The sequence below is a fragment of the Dromiciops gliroides genome, chromosome 4 (assembly GCF_019393635.1).
Source record: "Dromiciops gliroides isolate mDroGli1 chromosome 4, mDroGli1.pri, whole genome shotgun sequence".
NCBI lineage: Eukaryota > Metazoa > Chordata > Mammalia > Microbiotheria > Microbiotheriidae > Dromiciops > Dromiciops gliroides.
Window position 1 is genome coordinate 294,508,921 of NC_057864.1, and position 16,442 is coordinate 294,525,362.

The 16,442-nt window shown below is 38.2% G+C and overlaps 1 pseudogene; it reads right to left on the reverse strand.

The window, feature by feature from the left end:
- Positions 1-12,857: 12,857 nt before the first annotated feature.
- LOC122755044 lies at positions 12,858-15,924 on the reverse strand (annotated as a pseudogene).
- Between the last annotated feature and the right edge of the window lie 518 nt (positions 15,925-16,442).

Below are 16,442 nucleotides of genomic sequence, written 5' to 3' on the forward strand. Positions count from 1 at the left end.
ACATATGGAAAGCATAATCTTTTTCCCACCTTGTACAGTATCAGTTTCTGAGGAAAGGAGATTAGGTTCACAGCTTTGCTCCCTTCCTATAAAACACAGTCCCAAATTCCAAATACAAACTCCCCCATAGTCTCCAAACACAGGCACTCTGGCTTCTTAGGGCTTTCCATAGTTGAGCTGGCCTCACCATCCCAACTAGAATCCTGGCTTTAAGGTCGACATAGCTCAAATTCATGGTCTGATGGACATCACAGCTGACACTTGAAAACTGAGAAGGATAAGCAACACATAACAGAAACAGATACCCCCAGGTTCATTTCTTAGAGTTGGGGTAAAAGAAAGGGAGAGAAGAAAGTCCTTTCCTTCTCTCAGATTCAGTTGATTGTGACTGTGTGAACTGTGACCTTTACCCTCTGGACTCAGCATGAAGGAGGGCTCAGGAAAGAATGTAAGCCAAAGGGGGCAGCTAGATGGTGCAGTGGATAAAGCACGGGCCCTGGAGTCAGGAAGACCTGAATTCAAATCTGGCCTCAAACATTTGACATTTACTAGCTGTGTGACCCTGGGCAAATCACTTAAATCTCATTGCTCCGCAAAAAAAAAAAAAAAAAAATGTAAGCCAAAAAAGAGATGTGCAGAGAGTTCTTGAACAACTCAGTCTCACCAGTTTTAAAGATACCACCTGTTTTGATTACACAGCCAATCAAAGGAGGCTACATTCAACAAGTGGTAGGGAACTCAGAAGCCTCCATGTTAGGTGATCTTGGAATAACCAGACAGGCCTAGGTTACATAGAAATGTAAGTCTAAGTGTTCTAGGAACTGCCAAGTACATTGAGGTTTATGCAATGTTCTTTGTGGTTTTAGATCGCACGTCAGGATCACTTGTCAGTGCTTCTTCTTTTGGACTTATTTTAAGAAATATTTGCTTTTCAGAACATAATAGACATGTTTATAATGAAAAAATAAATAAATAAAAAAAATGTTAGTCTATACTTAATGCCTCCAGTTCCCTAAAACCTACTTACTCCTCTGCTCCTTGTCCAACTTCCATCCCCAATACCACTAAAATTGCTCTCTCAAGGAACATCAAAGGTCATCCTAATCAGACCTTAGTCAGTCTGCATTCTTGGCTTAATTTTACACTCCTTCTTCCACTCCAACTTCCTCTCTAACCCTTCCTTCTCTGTCTCCTATGATGGCTCCTCTTCCTTTGCCCATTCCCTTAAATGGAGTTATCCCCCAAGAACCTATATTTAGCGCTCTTCTCTTTTCTCTCTAGACCAGGGGTTCTTTTTATTTATTTATTTATTTACTTACTCTTTTTTGGCCGGGCAATGGGGGTTAAGTGACTTGCCCAGGGTCACACAGCTAGTAAGTGTCAAGTTTCTGAGGCCAGATTTGAACTCAGGTACTCCTGAATCCAGGGCCAGTGCTTTATCCACTGTGCCACCTAGCTGCCCCCTAGACCAGAGGTTCTTAACCTAAGGTCAGAACTTTTTTTTTCAATATTCTGATAACTGTACTTTAATATAACTGGTTTCTTTTATAATACTATTTCAGTTAACGAATTTATTCTAAGAAGTGGTCCATAGCCTTCACTAGATTGCCAGAAAAGTCCATGACACAAAAAAAGTTTGAGAAATCCTGCTTCCCACTCTTTCCCTATACAATTTCATCATCTCCCACAGCTTCAATTGTCACTCCCAAATCTATATTTCTATCCCCTTTCTCTCTCCTGAGCTCTCTAGCCACACTTCCATGTGAACCCTCCACCACCTTCTTGTTTATTTATTTATTGATTGGTTGGTACTGGGCAATGAGAGTTAAGTGACTTGCCTAAGGTCATACAGCTAGTAAGTGTCAAGTGTCTGTGGTTGGATTTGAACTCAGGTCCTCCTGAATTCAGGGCCAGTGCTCTATCCACTGTACCACCTAGCTGCCCTCTCCTCCAGCTTCTTAAACCCAATATATATGGAACTTAATTATAATCTACAGTTGGATCCAATGAGTGTCTCAAGACCCCTGGCCCTGGGAGACCTTTTCTCCTTTTGTGGAATCTCTGCCATGTACACTTCAAGACAAGGCATTGGATCAGTTGTTTTCCTTGCTCAACTGGGTTAGCTCCTGGTAGGGTACAGAGTTTCAGCTGATGGTCTCATCCACTGCTGGGTTGGGTCAAGAAGGTTCATAGCTGCTGTACTGACTCTCCACCTTACTAGCTAAAGCTTTGACTGACTTTGCTTGCCAGTTGGACCTCTAATGGCTTTGATGATCTCCTGGTCTTGCCTGGAAGCTCTCCTCTACACCAAGTGGGAATTGGGACATGCTGCCCTCCTACTACCTGGTAGATCTTAACAGTTCTTGAGATGATTGCCATTGGAAGAGAAAAGTTCACTTGGGCCAATGGAGCGATATATCAAATCCTTTTCTATGTGAACTCAGTTTCAGCACATTGAATCCAGAGTGATCGGATCTTCATATCTTCAGTCAACCAGAAGATTCTTTATCATTTTCACAGCACCATTCCCCCTCCCTCCTCCAAGGTGTTTTATTGCAACCAGACAGGGAATATTGAATATATTCTATATAATCAACCTGGAAGGTCAAATGAATTGGAGTAAAAATGAGCATGTAGGCATGCTCTAAAGACTGAGCCTTCATTGGCTAAGTCCCCCCGACTCTTCCACCACTACAATTATATTGCAATAGCCTCTTAACTGTTTTCTTTGACTCCAATTCATTTTACCCTTTGTTGCCAAATTAATCTTCCTAAACCATAGCTCTAATTATGCCATTCACAATCAAGCCCCTTCACAGGCTCCCTGTTGCCCAGAGAACAAAGTCCAAGTTCCTTAATTTTGTTCTCAAGTCCATTCACAATCTGGGATCAACCTTTATCTCAGCTTGTACTTTAGTCAAATTGGATTTTTTGCTATTTCCCAGACACGTCTCACATCTTCCCACCTTGCCAGCGAAACTGAGCAACACAGCTTCTCCCTATTGAAATACTCCCTTTTTATCAAGGCCCAGTTCCCCCATGAAGACTTACCTGGTTTTCTCAGCAAGAAAACGTTTTTCTTTTCCCTTGTAATTATCATACCACATTATTTGAATTCCTCTTAGGCCACTTATCAGACAATACCTTGTCTCATGACTATTACTGTCAATGCCTTAACTCCCATAGTAGATTCTAACTCCCCAGAACAAGAACTATACTTTATCTTTGTATCTGCTTCAGAGCCTTATACATAATACAAGAAAATAAAATATCAGAGCTTTATAGGACCTTATGGATAATCTAGCCCACTTAAACTCATTTTAAAGGGTGGAAAACTGAGGCCCAAAGGAAAAAAAAAAGCAACTTGCTTATAGTCAAGTTTGTGGTGCACCTGGCATTAGCATTCAGGTGGTTTGCATACACACTCAAGTGGGTATACTAATATATCTTGCCCTCTGGGAAGGGGAAAAGCAGGAAGAGGTGAAGGAAGGGAGGGAAGATTGGGGGAGGGAAGATTGGGGGAGGGAAGATTGGGGGAGGGAAGATTGGGGGAGGGAAGATTGGGGGAGGGATAGGGTAAAAGATAGGGGGAGTCAGAAGCAAAACACTTTTGAGGAGGGATAGAGTAAAAGAAGATAGAAAAGAGAGTAAATATCATGGGGAGTGAATAGGATGAAGGGAAACACAGCAATAGTAACTGGGGGGAAAATTGAAGCAGAGGCAAGAGCAATGTAAGATGATGATGATGGTACTTACTTTGCTGGGCTATTATGAAGAAAATTCTTTGTCGGGTATAAGGTACTACATAAATGTTAGCTATCATTGTTGTTTCAATCATCAAACTCATGGGTGTTTTGTAAGGAAATCTTCCTTTAAAGTACTATATAAATGTAGTTTACTATAAAAAAAAATATGAGCAAGATGCTATTAGAAAAAACCTGGAAATACTTACATGAGCTGATAAAAAGTGAAATGTACTGTATACAAAATAACTACAATATTGTAACTTAGTTATTTTCAGCAATTCAATGATCCAAGACAACTCTGAAGGATTTATGAAAAATGCAATCCATCTACAGAGAATGTAATATAATCAAAATTATCCATTTTACATCATGCAATGTTATATTTTTGTTTTTTCATACATTCTACTATCCATAAATCTGATAGATAATATGTTCCATTCTCTAATTTACTCATGATATCTCCCTTCATATTTAGGTCATTTGGACCTTATACTTGTAATTGGTGTAAGATATTGCTCTATATCTAGCCTCTGCTAGACCATTTTCCAGTTTTCTTAGCAATTTTTACCAATAGTGAGTTCTTATCACAAAAGCTTAAATCTTAATGTTTATCAAACATAAAGTTACTATAATAATTTACTTCTGTGCATTATATACCTGCTCTATTCCTCTAATTCACCATTCTATTTCTTACCCAGTATAAGATAGTTTTTTTTAATAAGATAGTTTTAATAATTTTTATAATACAGTTTAAGATCTGGTACTGCTAGACTTCCTTCCTTGACATTTTTTATTAATTCCTTTAATATTCTTGACCCTTTCTTCTTCTGAATGAATTTTGTTACTATTTTTTCTAGCTCAATAAAACAATTTTTGGCAGTTTAATTGGGATGGCACTGAATAAGTAGATTAATTTAGGTAGAATTGTCATTTTTATTATATTGGCTCAACCCATCCATGAACAATTGCTATTTCTCTAATTATTTAAATATTACTTTAATTGTATAAAGTATTTTATAGTTATATTTATATAGTTTTGTGGTTTGTCTTGACAGGTACGCTCCCAGGTATTTTATATTGTCCATGGTTATTTTAAATGAAATATCTCTTACTATATCTTCTTGCAAGACTTTGTTGGTGATAAATAGAAATGCTGATACTTTATGTGGGTTTATTTTATATCCTACTTTACTAAAATTGTTTCAACCAATTTTTAGTTGAATCTTTAGGATTTTCTAAATATAATACCATCATATCATCTGCAAAAAGAGAGGGTTTTATTTCCTCATTGCCCATTATGATTTCTTCTATTTCTTTTATTGCTATTGCTAACATTTCTAGTACAATATTGAATAATATTGGTGATAAAGGGCATCCTTATTTCAGTACTGATTTTATTGTGAAGGCTTCTAGCTTATCCCTGTTATAGATAATGCTTGCTGATGGTTTTAGATGTTTCTTATCACTTTATGGAAAAATGCATTTATAGCTATATTTTAAAGTCTTTTAAATAAGAATGAATGTTGTATTTTGTCACAAGCTTTTTTTTTTGCATCAGTTGATATAATCGTATGATTTTTGTTGCTTTTCCTATTGATATAAACAATCACATTAATAGTGTTCCTTAAATTGAACCAACCCTGCATTCCTGATATAAATCCTACTTAAGTCAGAATTTGTAATCTTTCTAATATATTGCTGTAGTCTCCTATTTAGTATTTTATTTAAGATTTTTGCATCAATATTCATTAGTGAAATTGGTCTATAATTTTCTTTCTCCATTTTTGCTGTTCTTGGTTTAGATATCAGTACCGTATTAGTTTCATAAAAGGAGTTTGCTAGAAGTGCTTCTTTGCCTATTATTCCAAATATTTTATTTAATATTGGAATTAGTTGATCTTTAAATGTTTGATAGAATTCACTTGTAAAATCATCTGGTCATGATGCTTTTTTCTTAGGAAACTCATTTATGGCCTGTTCAATTCCTTTATTCTAAAATAGGTTTATTTAGATATTCTATTTCCTTTCCTGTTAATCCAGGCAGTTTGTAGTTTGGTAAGGTTTTTTTTTTCTCTTTCACTTAAATTGTTAGATTTATTGGCATATAATTGGGCAAAATAACTCTTAATAATTGCTTCAATTTCATCTTCATTATTGGTGTATTCATCCTTTTAATTTTTGATAGCAGTGATTTGGTTCTTTTCTCTTTTAAAAATCATATTAACCAATGGTTTATCTATTTTATTGGTGTTTTTTTTTAATAAAACCAACTCCTAGTTTTATTTATTAATTCAATGGTTTTCTTAACATTCAATTTTGTTATTCTCATCTTTAATTTTCAGGATTTCCAATTTGGTGCCCAACTGAGGATTTAAAATTTGTTCTTTTTCTAGTTTTAAAAATTACATAGGGGCAGCTAGGTGGCGCAGTGAATAAAGCACCGGCCCTGAATTCAGGAGTTCCTGAGTTCAAATCCGGCCTCAGACACTTGACACTTACTAGCTGTGTGACCCTGGGCAAGTCACTTAACCCCCATTGCCCCGCAAAAAAAAAAAAAAAATTACATAGGACGTCTAGATGGTGCAGTGGATAGAGCACCAGCCCTGGATTCAGGAGTACCTGAGTTCAAATCCGGCCTCAGACACTTAACACTTACTAGCTGTGTGACCCTGGGCAAGTCACTTAACCCCAATTGCCTTACTAAAAAAAAAAAATTACATACCCAATTCATTCATCTGCTTTTTCTTTATATTACTGATGTGATTAGAGATACAAATTTTCTTCTGTGGCTTTTGCTAAGTACCATTACTTATGTTGTCTCATTATTATTCTGTTTAATAAAATTATTTATTATTTCTATGATTTGTTCTTTGACCCACTTATTCTTTTTTTTTTTTTTTGTGGGGCAATGGGGGTTAAGTGACTTGCCCAGGGTCACACAGCTAGTAAGTGTCAAGTGTCTGAGGCCGGATTTGAACTCAGGTCCTCCTGAATCCAGGGCTAGTGCTTTATCCACTGTGCCACCTAGCTGCGGCCTTAGACACTTGACACTTACTAGCTGTGTGACCCTGGGAAAGTCACTTAACCGCCATTGCCCTGACAAAAAAACCCCAAAAAACAAAGATTCGGTTAGTCTCCAATTAATTTTTTTGGGGGGGCAGGACAATGAGGATTAAGTGACTTTCCCAGGGTCACACAGTTAGTGTCAAGTGTCTGAGGCCGGATTTGAACTCAGGTCTTCCTGAATCCAGGGCCGGTGCTTTATCCACTGTGCCACCTAGCTGCCCTCTAATTAATTTTTAATCTATCTTTCCATGGTCCTTTATTCAATACAATTTTATTGCAGTAGGATCTGAAAAGGATGCATTTAATATGTCTGTTTTTTTTGCATTTTACTATAAGATTTTTGTGCCCCAATAAATGGTAAATTTTTGTAAAGGTGTCATCTACTACTGAGAAAAAGGCTTATTCTTTTCTATTCCCATTCAGTTCTCTCCAGATGTCTATCATATCTAGCTTATCTAAGATTCTATTCATCTCCTTGACTTCTTTCTTATTTATTTTTTGGTTAGATTTATCTGATTCTGACAGAGGAAAATTGAAGTCCCTCACTATTAGAGTTTTGCTATCTATTACCAGTTATGTATTTCCCCCCACTGTTTATTCTTCTCTCTTTACCCTATCCCACCTCAGAAATCTAATTTACTTCTGAACCACTGCCTCCCTAATCCACAAACTCTTCTAAGAGTCCTTCCCTTGTCCCATCCCCATGCCCTCCTATTTCTTAAACCACACACTCTTCTCAGAGTCCCTCCTTTATCCTATTCCTTTAACCAAAGTACCAAAGTACCAATGCTCTTATTCCTTGAAGTTCTAGAACATAGCACCAGACTCTTTCAGCTGCAACCATCAGTTTAGTTTGCTCCTCTACCCTGAAATAGAAACCAGGGACTCAGCTTTCTTGCTGCCACTAGACCCCCACACCTTCCATGGTATGAAAATTCCTGAAGCTGTCACCTAGAGACAGTTGACCCCAGGACTTGCTATTTGTTACTAGAGAGTATCTGTACTTTGTTCCAGGCCAGACCACCAACAGTGTAGTCCTAAAGCCCCCCCCCCCCCCAGTTGTCAGGCTGAATGCTTTACCCACACTTTTAATTATTTTTTCTGCTCTAAAATTCACTTTGAGGCATTATTTTAAATTATTTTGTGGGGAATTTGGGATAGCCAGGCAATTTCCTGCTTTATTACACTATCTTCCCACAATATTCTCTTTTCTATTGCTATTGAGGACATTACTACCCTCCCAGTCAATCAGGCTTTTAACCTTGTTGACTCCTCACTCTCATACCCATATCTAATCTGCTGTCGAGTCCTGTCAATTTGACCTTCACAATACCTTTTGAATATGCTCCTGACCCTGACACCACCCTAGGTAGGTTCTCATCACCTAAACCCCTGGACTATTACAATAGCCCTCTGGTGGTCTACCTGACTTACACATCTCTTCTCAATCCAGTCCATCCTCCAATCAGCTGTCAAAGTGATCTTCCTAAAGCACAGGTCTGACAATGTCATTCCCTCACTCTTCAGTTAACTCCAGTAGCTCCCTATCACCTCCAGGATCAAATATAATATCCTCTGTTTGGCATGCAAAGCCCTTTATAACCTGCCCCCTACACCCACCTTTCCAGTCTTCTTATGTGTTATATCCCATCATGTACTCTGTAATTAAGTGACACTGACCTCCTTGCAGTTATTCAAACCAGACATTTGTCCCAGCTCCAGGCATTTTTATTGACTGTCCTCTATGCATGATATGTTCTCCCTCTTTATCTCCTCCTAATGATTTTCCTAGCTTTTTTGAAGTGTTAGCTAAAATTCTACCTTCTAGAGAAAACCTTTCCCAATCCCTCTTAATTCTAGTGCCTTCTCTCTGTTGATTATTTCAAATTTCAAATTTAGTGTGTTTGTGCATAGCCTCTGGAATGTAAAAAATAGAAAGAAGAGAAAAGAGTGTAAAGAATAAGCAAGTGATGGGGCAGCTAGGTGGCACAGTGGATAAAGCACCAGCCTTGGATTCAGGAGGACCTGAGTTCAAATCCAGCCTCAGGCACTTGACACTTACTAGCTGTGTGACCCTGGGTAAGTCACTTAACCTTCATTGCCCCTCAAAAAAAAAAAATCCACCACCACCACCAAAAAACCCTACATGAGAATAGAAGCTGTACTAAAGTGAGGAAGATTGAAAGGGAAGGAATACCAGATAAACTTTCCTTTTATTGTGGCATTTGAAGGTTTGCTGACTTAATGTGAAGAATGAAATATCACATTCTTTAAAGAATTAAAGTTACAGGTCATTCAAAAGACAATGAAGAGATGCATGGTGGGAATGAGTAAGCTGTAGGATATTAATATATGACTGGAAAGGAAGGAGGGCCATTTGGTTGGTGAGATAAAGTCATAATCAGTGGGCATCCATGTTCTTAGTTGATCCATACCAATGTTAAGATATCTTACTGAAGCCCCTATGGTTGATTTATAGGAAGACTGACAAAATTCACACAGAATGGGAGGGTATGAATGGGTTTCCATCTACTGATCTCATCACAGAGGTTTTTTTTTTTTTATGAGGCAATGAAGGTTAAGTGACTTGCCTAGGGTCTCACAGCTAGTAAGTGTCAAGTGCCCGAGGCTGGATTTGAACTCGGGTCCTCCGGAAATCCAGGACCAGTGCTTTATCCATTGTGCCACCTAGCTGTTCCTCCTCATCACAGATTCACAAAAACAGCAGTTCTCAAAGTATGGTCCAAGTACCCTTGGAGGTCTGTGAGGTCCTTTCAGGGGGTTAGTGAAGTCAGAACTATTTTCAGAATACAAAATAAATATTGATAAATATAACACACAAACAAAAGCTCTTTTTTTGTTGTGGGAGAGGGTCTTTAATAATTTTTAAGAGTGTAAACGGAGGGGCCCCAAGACTGAAAGTTTTGAGAATTGATGCAATAAAGTCTGAAAGAACTTATATTTAAGAAAGAAGATTTTTAAAAGAAAAGTTTCCATGGCCACAGAATCATCTTCCACTCTAAAATGGAGAATGGCTTAAGGAGAATGCGTGCATGCACGTGCATGTGTGTGTGTGTGTGTGTGTGTGTGTGTGTGTGTGTGTGGTCAGCCGCTCCTGAATCCATCTTTTTTTTTTTTTTTTTTTAGTGAGGCAATTGGGGTTAAGTGACTTGCCCAGGGTCACACAGCTAGTAAGTGTCAAGTGTCTGAGGCCGGATTTGAACTCAGGTACTCCTGAATCCAGGGCCGGTGCTTTAACCACTGCGCCATCTAGCTGCCCCACCTGAATCCATCTTAACTAAGGCCACTTAACTCCCAAAGAACTCTGAGACCAATCTTCCCTCTCAGTAAAGGGAATCATTTCCACCCCTGTTAGTCTTCTGCTGAACCTCCCTGATGTGTTGTACTGACTTGCCTTGATTTTTTCTTGACTTTGAAAAGCAGTTCCTTTATCAATTGCCTGCGATTGGGACATCATCCCCTAATAGACCACTGGCCGCATGTGAAATTTTGAGATTTGAACTTCATCTCTTAGAGGAGGGTCGACAATTTAGAGAAAGACCAGAATAATCGGGAGTGGTTTGGAAACTCTGCCATATGAGAAAGTGATTGAGGGAAATGGGGATAGTTAACTTGGAAAGGAGAAGAATTGAGAGAAATATCTTTGTCCTTCAGTATTTGAAGGGCTGTTCTATAGAACAGGAAAAGGAGTTTTATTCCTTGTAATGCCACAGGGGTGGAGTCAGGACAAATCTTTGGAAGTTACAGGGAGGCAGGTTTCAATTCAATATAAAGAAAAGCTTGGTAATAACTAGAGCTCTGAAACAGTGTAATGTGTTACCTCAGAAAGTAGTGACCTCCCTGTCATTATATATATACATATATACACACACACACACACATATGTATACATATATACACACATATACGTGTAGATGCATATGTATAGTATATTATATATGATATGCTATATATGCTACATATCATATCATATATGCTATAATATATATGTATAATATATACATACACAAGCTGAGGGTAGATGAAGATTTATAAGTTATGTCATAGGAGGGCTTTTCTGTATTGTGGGGAGGGGAGAAGTTTATACTGTGCATACTGTTCTAGGAAGGGAGTGGCCTTTTTCTCTCTACACACATTCTACATTATATGACAACCTGAGGTTTTTTTTTTCAGCTCTTTGATTCTAACTCCTTTGGTTGGTCTTCTAAACCCTTAACCAACAAATACCATAAACAAGATCGTATGTGACATTTAACCAATGTAAGGAAATATGGTGTTTTAAAGGATTTTAGCATATGCTTTTTAAAAAAAGTATGTAATTTGGGGTACTAATTGCTAAAGTATAGCTAACTGCTAGAATATAATATTCCAGTCATTAAAACAGGTCTTGAGATGACTATTTGGAGAGAAATTTTTTTAGCGGGTCATTCTAGTTTCTGAATATACCCTAAAGCAGTAAAAGTCCAATTAAAATTCACACTAGCTTGCCCCATAATTATTTTTTGTTTCAGTCCTATGTATGGTACCTTCAATGGGTCTGAGAATCAGGACCCAGTTCTGTGATTAATTAGCTGTGTGACTTTGGGCGGACAAATCAAGCTTCCGGGGCTTCATTGTCTTCAGGGACAATGTGGTTTAGTTGAAAGAGTTCTGGCCCTGGAGTAAGGAGTGACCTAGGATCTAATCCTCCCTCCAGCACTTAATAGTGGGTGACCCTACCCAGCTCATTTAACCTTTCTGAACCTTAGTTTCTTAATTTGTAAAATGGGGTAGCAATAAATATAATATCTCCCTCACATGATCAAATATGACAATATTTGAAATGTATTTGTCAAATAATGACAATCTCACAAACCCTAGGGTGCTATTTAAATGTCAGCTTCTATTATTAAAATTCAGGAAAAGCTGCTTTTTTTTTTTTTTTTTTTTTTTGCTGCAAGGAAAGACACCCTGTGTGGTAGCTGGGTTGGTTGAGTATGTCAGGAAATGACTTGATATAAAAACAAAAGGCATAAATAAATAAAAAAAATTCAGCCAGGGGCAAAACCAATTTTGAATATAAATTCTTTTGCAAGATCTTATGGAAAATGGTAGAAGATTATAATTGCTCCCATAAACAGGGAGTAATGGTAGTGATAAATATGTTTATCCAAAGTTCGGTGAAAAATTCAATTAAACCAGATTGCCCAGAAAACACTGAAAGATACAAAACTGTAAAGACACACACACACAAAAAATAGAAGAAAATAGAAAATGACATATTGAAATTTCTATAACAGTCTTTTCTCCCTCCTTCACCCCAACTAGCTGTTCTACTTGCTCTAGAAGCAAGAATAAGAGCTGGAAGGTCTTCCTCTCTCATCCCAGAAATGTTCCTGCCATGCTCTTTTCCCATTTCCTCCTTTTGTCTGAGGCCAGAGATGCCCAAGACACAAACTCAGAGGAGGATAATATGGCGGGATGCCCACAAGCAAAACCTCAAAGAAGAATGGAAGAGAAAAACTGAGGGAGATACTGTTGGATGACTATTACCATAAGTGTGAGTGATGGAGGTTCAGGAAGAGCAGTTTGGAGTAGTTACTGTGGGGAATGTGATCAGTATTCGGCTGATAAGGACAGAGTAGGATTGTCCAGAAGCGGCAAAGGCCTAGATGATTTTGTATATGTGTGTGTACATATATATGTGTATACACACACACACATATATATGTATACATATATACACACACACATGAGGATGTGTGTGGGAGGGGGTAGTGTTGAGTCAGTTGGTGGTGTCATCCCACTTCACTTAAAGTATCTCTACTGAATTAGTCATAGGTTTTAAAAAAAATAAACATTTTCATTTAAAGTTTTGAATTCCAAATTTTATCCCTCCTTCCCTCCCTCCCTTCCTTCGTTGCTGAGGCAGTAAGCAATCAGATATAGGTTATACATGTGCAATTATGTAAAACATTACCATATCAGTAATTTTTTTTTAAGACAAGGACATTTATTTGGGGGGGAAAGGGGAAAACAGAAGATTCACAGATTCTTCAACCACTGGAGGGAAGGACCCTGATTCCTGAGGGTAGCAGGGGATGTCAGGCAAGTTGCCATCATCTTTTTTTTTTTTTTTAAGTGAGGCAATTGGGGTTAAGTGACTTGCCCAGGGTCACACAGCTAGTAAGTGTTAAGTGTCTGAGGCCGGACTTGAACTCAGGTACTCCTGACTCCAGGGCCAGTGCTCTATCCACTGCGCCACCTAGCTGCCCCGAAGTTGCCATCATTTTGAACAGGAACAGGGTAATTGTAAGGTATATCTTGGTTAATCACGCCTTCCTACTTGGTATAGGGGCTTAAGGGAAGTAAGAGCAGAGCCATGGTGCCAATGGCAAAGGACACTGTCAGCATCAGTTCCTTGGCCCAGGCCTCCTTCAGAAAACGGCCTAGTTAGCCTGCTATGTTGTCATTTTGTTTTTTAGTTTTCTTTTAGTTTTTTAGTGAGGCAATTGGGGTTAAGTGACTTGCCCAGGGTCACACAGCTAGTAAGTGTTAAGTGTCTGAGGCCAGATTTGAACTCAGGTACTCCTGACTCCAGGGCCGGTGCTCTATCCACTGCGCCACCTAGCCGCCCCTATGTTGTCATTTTGTATAAGAAAACTTGAATAAAAGAAAAGAAATGAAAGAAAGTGAAAAATAGCATCCTTCAGTCTGTGTTCAATCCATATCAGTTCTTTCTTTGGAGGTGGACAGTATGCTTTATCATTAGTCCTTTGGGATTATCTTGGATCTTTGTATTGCTGAGAATAGTTAAGTAATTCACAGTTCTTCATGAAATAATATTGCTGTCTCTGTGCACAACGTTCTCCTGGTTCCGCTCACTTCAGTATATATAGTTCTTATAAGTCTTTCCAGGCCTTTCTGAAATTATCCTGTTTGTCATTTCTTACAGCACAATAATATTCCATCACAATAATATGCCACAGCTCGTTTAGCCATTCCCCAATTAATGGGCATTCCTTTGATTTCCAGTTGTTAGCCATCACAAAAAGAGCTGCTGTCTTTTTCTTTTTGGGGATGTCATTGAAATATCTAGCAGTGGTATTGCTGGATCAAAGGGTATGCATAGTTTGATAGCCCTTCGGGCATAATTCCAAATTGCTTTCCTGAATGATTGGATCAGTTCACAATTCCAATAGTAGATCAGCATCTCAGTTTTCCCACATCCCCTCTAACATCCAATATTTTCCTGTTTTGTTATATTTGCCACTCTGATAGGTGTGAAATGATACCTCAGAGTTGTTATAATTTGCATTTCTCTGATCAATAGTGATTTAGAGCATTTTTTTCATATGACTTTAGATAGCTTTTATTTCTTTGTCTGAAAACTGCTTGTTCATATTCTTTGACCATTTATCAATTGGGGAATGACTGTGGTTTTTCGTTTGTTTGTTTTTGGGGTTTTTTTGCGGGCAATGAGGGTTAAGTGATTTGCCCAGGGTCACACAGCTAGTAAGTCAAGCATCTAAGTTGGGATTTGAACTCTAGTCCTCCTGAATCCAGGGCCAGTGCTTTATCTACTGCACCATTTAGCTGCCCTACGACTTGTATTTTTATCAATTTGACTCAGTTCTCTATATATTTGAGAAACAAGGTCTTTATCAGAGATACTTATTTCAAAAATTCTTTCCCAATTTTCTGCTTCCCTTATAATCTTGGTTACATTAATTTTGTTTATGCAACAGCCTTTTAATTTTACATAAAGAAAATGACCTATTTTATATTTTGTATTGCTCTCTATATCTTCTTTGATCCTAAATTCTTCCTCTGTCCATAAATCTGACAGAGAAACTATTCTATGATCTCTTAATTTGTTTATGGTATCACCCTTTATGGGTAAATCATGTACTCATTTTGACCTTATTTTAGTATACGGTATGAGATGTTGGTCAGTCGCAAGTTTTTGACAGTAGGAAAAAATCCTTAATCAATTTAGAATCAATTTGAAATATCACACAAGAAGTATGTTCAAATAATTGAGAAAATTGGTCATGCTTTGTGGTCATGCCTACGAAATAGAAAGCCAGTTCAGAACTGAGGCATTTGAGTGTCTGGAAGCTTGGTGGAATCTACCAGTCAAACCCCAGTCAAAGAATCATTTGATGGAGAGAAGAGAAGAACCTTGGCTCCAGCCTCAATCTCAGCCTCCTTATCAAACTCTTCCACCTTGGTTGAATATGTACTTTGGAAGATCAGAGGATTTGGATGTTTTCATGAATATCCTGGCAGCATCTGCAGAATAGCTGGTGACCACATCAGCATTGGGAGCTAAAGACTAACTAGCAATGATGAGGAAAGGCAGGTTCAAGGTTCTACAAGAACCCCAGCAGAAAAGCCATGCCAGACCTAAGAACTTTATTTGTATCTCATAATGGGGAGGAAGGGGCTTTTAGCAATTTGAAGCTCTTCAAGCTCGAGCATTAATTTGACTTGGACTCTGTATAAATTAGTGGGAAAGTGTGTCACAGACTCTTGGGGAAGGGGGATGTTTCTTACCAACTATTCCTACTACTATACCGCCTTAGTAAGTGCCTCTTTCTAAAAGTTAATTCTGACTGACTAATTGATATCAATTGATAATCATAAAGGCAAGCTCACTGGGGTGAGGAATGAGCTACATACAACATTAGAAAAATCATCCTCCAGCTCCTTAGGGCTATTCTTAGAGCTCTGAGATAGTTGAACTCTGGTGACTTAGTGCCAGTGGGGATTACTAGAGTTAAGTCCAGTTAATCAGTAAATATTTATTAAGCACTATGTTCTTCATATGGTAGATTTATAGCTGGTGAAATGAGCTTGATTTTATGATCTTCTCCAAGGATATGTAGTATTCTAGAACAGAATGGAGGATTAGAGAGTAGGAGTTCCCTAGGGATGAGGATGTACAGATTTGGAATAATAGAAGGTCATCAAGATAAAGGTGATAGCTAGTAAAACATTAAAGTGGCTATGTTGGACAAATCATTTCATCTCTCTGGGCCTCAATTTCCTTATATGTAAAATAAGGAGGTTGGACTAGATCAGGACTTCTTAAGCTTCTTTCACTCATGACTGCTTTTTGCCTGAGAAATTTTTATGAATCCCTGGGTATAGAGGTATATAAAATAGGTATACATAACCTTTTACTGTTGCCAAATTGTTCATAACCCCCACATTCAGTTATGTGACCCCATATGGGGTTGAGGCCCATAGTTCAAGATTCTCTTAAAGCCCCTTCTATGGGTATGGAAACAAAGGAAGCCAGAATGCAGAAGATGGACTGAGAAAATGTGCATGGGCCAAGGGACAGGAAGTGTCTGCATAGACAAAAAGTAGGTTAAAAGTAATTGTGAGAGGGGCAGCTAGGTGGCACAGTGGATAGAACACTGGCCCTGGAGTCAGGAGGACCTGAGTTCAAATGTGGCCTCAGACACTTGACACTAGCTGTGTGACCTCGGGCAAGTCATTTAATCCCAACTGCCTCACCCCCCCAAACCCAAAGAAAGAAAGAACAGAAAAGTTATAAGCATAAAAAAAAACTTAAAAAAATTTAAAAAAGTAATTGTGAGAATGAAGATTGAAGGTTTT